The sequence below is a fragment of the Myotis daubentonii genome, chromosome 3, assembly GCF_963259705.1.
Source record: "Myotis daubentonii chromosome 3, mMyoDau2.1, whole genome shotgun sequence".
Taxonomy (NCBI): domain Eukaryota; kingdom Metazoa; phylum Chordata; class Mammalia; order Chiroptera; family Vespertilionidae; genus Myotis; species Myotis daubentonii.
The window spans coordinates 164,413,277-164,417,872 of record NC_081842.1 but is presented as its reverse complement, the minus strand read 5'-3'; the positions used below and the strand labels follow the sequence as shown (position 1 = coordinate 164,417,872).

Below are 4,596 nucleotides of genomic sequence, written 5' to 3'. Positions count from 1 at the left end.
CCATATAAGAAGTAAAGCATAGCCCTAGCTGGTTTGGCTCAGTGGATAGAGCCTCAGCCTACAGACTGAAGTGTCCCAGGTTCGATTCCCGGTCAGGGCACATGACCAGGTTGCAGGCTTGATTCCCAGTAGGGGGTGTGCAAGAGGCAGCCGATCAATGATTCTCTCTCATCATTGATGTTTCTGTCTCTCTTTCTCTCTCTCCCTTCCTGTCTGAAATCAATAAAACTATATTAAAAAAGAAGTAAAACATAATTGCTCCTGTCACAATTAAGTACTTTAATTGCTAGAAAAATCACAGGCTAGGCTGCAACTTTTAGTGTCTTTACTTTGAATCCTCCCTCCCTAAAGGGTTTTGGGATCCATGAAACCTTGCTGTATCCAGGGAATCGAATTTAGTTTCTCCTGGGCTGTTTGTTAGTTTCAAACCAGAATTTAGTTCATGGTATATAGCCTAACTGAGGTGCCCCTAACATACATTATTGATTCTTCTTCTCTTTCCTTTTCTACTTCACTATGAGGTGAGAAGCAAATAATACTGTGTAGCTTCCATCTAGGATTCTTTTCTCTGTGCTGCTCATCATAAGGTGACGTGGCCCATGGTCTTTATATGACTGCTACCATTCATCAGAGTCACAAGTCAATGCCCTGTTGCCACTTATTAACCGACATGTCACACATCACAACCTGGGCACATGTGTTACCTCTGTTTCTCTTAGTGTTAGTTCATACAATATATATATTTTTAATGTGGTGAAAGAGGACAAGTGAGCTCTGTGGCTCCTCCTTTATTAGGGCACTAATCCCATCCATGAGGGCTCCACCTCTGTGACCTAATCACCTGCCAAAGGTCCCACCTCCTAATACCATCACGTTGGGCATTGGGATCTCAACAGATGGATTTGGGGGGACACAAGCATTCTGTCTAAAGCAGACTCTTCCCCCCCAACCTTGGGGTAGAACATTTATTTATTTCATGAAACACTCAAAGTTTAGGTCAGCGGGAAATAATTTTAATTAAAGAATTTTACATTTTCTTCCCACATGTCTTGCTTTGTATTAGGAAATGACATTGTGATCCATTTCAATACAATATTACAAAATATTTACAAGGAAATATTAAAAATAAACACAAAAGACAAGATGAGGTAAAATAAGCTATTCCCGCCCCCCTCCCCCCTCAAAAAAAAAATCTCTGCTCCAGGAGAATCAAAAACAAATATGCCCCCAGATCACAAGTTCCAAAGGATTGGAGAGGGGAAGAAATGGGATGAAAGTGGTGGTATGAAAGGGAATGGACGTTTGCAGCAGAACTGCTTCAGTAACCAGCCTAGCCTGAGCGAAATACCCTCTCTTGTATGCAGTGAATTCCAAACAAGGCTAAACTTTAAGATATTCCTTCAACTGAAATTAGAAAATACCCTGACAATAAAAGTAGCTGTTTTGCCCACGTTTCCTAAGAGCCTCTTTTTCCACGAACCAATGATGTGAACAGACCGTGTGTTTGGGCATCAAAAGTTGTCACAGCAGCCCTTCCATTTCTTTCATAAAAGCTTCATATACATCATCCTTAGTTTGTACTGAGACGGGACCAGATTTGGGGGCTGCTTTGTCAAGAGGCACAGCAGAATCATCCTCTGATTTCCTCTGGGGAGCAGCAGTAGCCCCTTTATCCTCCCGACGGCCCCTCAGTGTGGTGGGCATGAATCGCGTAATCTCTGCCTTGGGATTCGTGATTTGTGGTTTGGCACTGATGGTTGCTGTGGCTTTCTTCTCAATGGAGGCTGCACTGGTGTCATCCTCCTTGGGTCGCTGAATCAAGTTGGGTGGAGCGCTTAAAACCCCTGGGTTTGGCAAGGGAGCCGGTGGGAAAAGCCCAGGTGGGGCAGCTCCTAAAGGAGGCACCAAAGGTGGGCGCATCATGCCAGGACAAGGTGGAAGGATACCTGGAGGTGCAGGGGGAGGTAGCCTTGGTGGGGGGTCTCCGAAGAGGAGGGCCAGGAGGCAGACCTGGAGGTGGACCGGAGGAGGGCCACGGGGTCGGCCTGGTTGTGGTCCTGGAGGTAAAAGTCGGGGTAAAGGCCCTCGGAGTCCTGGCATTCAAGGTGGTCTCAGGAATGGAGGAGCTCCTGGAGGTGACCCAGGAGGAAGGCCTGCAGGTGGTCCAGGTGGCCGTAAAGGTGGACCAGGGGGTGGTCCAAGAGGAGGTGGTCCTGGCATGGGAAGTATTTGTATCTGAGAAGGGGGAACAGACTGTGGGGGAACTTGCTGCTGTGAAGAAGCAGATGTGCCCTCAGAAAGAGATTCTTCTTTATGCTGCTTTTGTGACTGCTTTTCTGCTTCAGACTCATCAGAATCATCTTCACCATCGTTCTCTGAAAATTCCTCTACTTCTCGTCCCTCCTCAGGGATTTCCTGACCTGTCATTTGAAGCAACATGGCTTGAAGAGGAGTCAGCTCCTTAATGTTCTTCTTCTTCTTCCTTGATTTCCCAGGCAAATCTGCAAATCGTGCACTCAGACTTGATTTTTTTTTCTTCATTGTTATTTCTTTTGTTATCATCACAATGCACACATTCATCTCCTTCACTTTCTCCATCTGTCAGTGTCGCTGTCATCAGTACTGTCATCATGCTTATCTTGATCCATGTCCTCAGGATAGCCATCATCTTCACTGGTGCTGGAAACATCATCATCAGGGCCCCGTTGAGCAAGTTCAGGACTATATAACGTCTTCATCTCGTCGGCGAGGGGGAAGATCCATGGCAAAGCCCACTTTATGGCCATACATTTGCAAGACTTGAGGAGGAGGTGGACCAGGGGGTGGCCCCGGAGGTTTTCTACCAGGAGGCAAATGTGGAACACCATGCCCAAGAAGAGGAAGAATAGAGCCTGCCCTAGTTGGAGGTCCATAGGCTGAGGTCCTCTTAAGGATGGAGGGTGGCTGGGCACCCCTAAGTGGAATGTCCTGGATCAATTTGTAGGAAGGACATGAGGCATATCTGGCAAAGGAATACTATCCAATTCCACATGCTGAGCATTCTTCACAGCATCAAAATATTGGCTAAGTTGAGCCCTTTACTATTCATAATCTACTTCTAGCTTTCTCAATTCTTTGTAAATATCTGGATTCTCTTTTTCATAGAGTCGTAGAATACGTTCAAAGGTTTCACGCAGCTTTTTATGCTTGTCATTCAGCACCTTCTCATTTAATTGTGGCTGTTGCACTGGGTTAAACCCCATCTTATCCAATTTCTCCCTGTCCCGGATAATTTGTTTGGGATCCTTCATCTTCAAAACTGCAACTTGTACCATCATGCATTCTTTTTTTGTTCTTTAATTCTCTCTTCTGGGCTTCTTTTCGGGCTTGGTCTGTGAGGTGCATAAATTTTCCACTTTTGGTGGATGATGTAGCTCTTCGTCCCATGTTGACAATCTGTATGGTTCACTTGTTTATTAAAAAAAACCCAACCAAACAAAAAACTACCAGGATCAACATAAAAATGTCCAAACACTTCTGCTGGGCTCTGGGACTGCGAGAAGCCGGGAGGGGAGGATTCTTGGCCTCTTTCCCTTCGTAGGGGCCTTCACCTTGGCTCCCAGTCAGCTATCTAGCAACCGCCATCTTGAAACCTCCTCTAAAGCAGACTCCTGACTTTAAACATATTCTCTGATGCAACAATTCCTGTCCCACAGCCTTTCTTTTACTGATGAATGTCCAGTGGCATGAACACTGTTTCCACTTCATCACTTCCTACTCCCTCCTTAACCTCTTGCAGTGGGATTTCACTCTCACTGCTTGTTGACACTTTTCTTTGAAAGATCAAAATGCTCTAATTGCTGACTCTATAAATCCCTTCTTTTCATCCTCAGCTCCTTGTGGTGCCGTTGAACATTGTGTCCTATTTAAAACTCTTCTTTTGATTTCACTGGTATTGTACGCTGCTAGTTTTCTCCTTATATCTCTGTCTCTGACCTCCCTCCCCGCCCCCCAAATTATTTTTGTCATTTTGTTCTTTAAATACACTTTTTAAAAAAATTGATTTTTTTGAGAGGAAGGAAGGAAGAGGAATAGAGAGATAGAATCATCTATGAGAGAGGAACATCATTGATCAGCTGCCTCCTGCACGGCCCTTGCCGGGGATCGAGCCTGCAACCCAGGCATGTGCCCTGACCAGAAATTAATCCAGTGACCTCTTGGTTCCTGGGTTGATGCTCAACCCCTGAGCCACACCAGCCAGGCAAATATGTGTTTTAAAAAATATTTTTTTAAATTGATTTCAGAGAAGAAAGGAGAGGGAGAGATAGAAACATCAATGATGAGAGAGAATCACTGATTGGCTGCCTCCTGCACATCCCCTACTGGGGATCAAGCCCGCAACACTTGGGCATGTGCCCTGAACAGGAATCTAATGGTAATATCCTGGTTCATGGGTTGATACTCAACAACTGAGCCAAGCTGGCCAGGCTTAAATATATTTTTAAAATGATATACTTTATACATATGAAAATGTATAGGGAATAATACATGTAAAGAATGCCCATGAATGCCATGGAGCCTAAGAAGTAAAATAGTACAGCTGGAGGTGGAACCCCC

The 4,596-nt window shown here is 45.0% G+C and overlaps 1 pseudogene; it reads right to left on the bottom strand.

Moving 5' to 3' along the window:
* Positions 1 to 1,231: 1,231 nt before the first annotated feature.
* Positions 1,232 to 3,629, bottom strand: LOC132230925 (WW domain-binding protein 11-like; annotated as a pseudogene).
* Between the last annotated feature and the right edge of the window lie 967 nt (positions 3,630 to 4,596).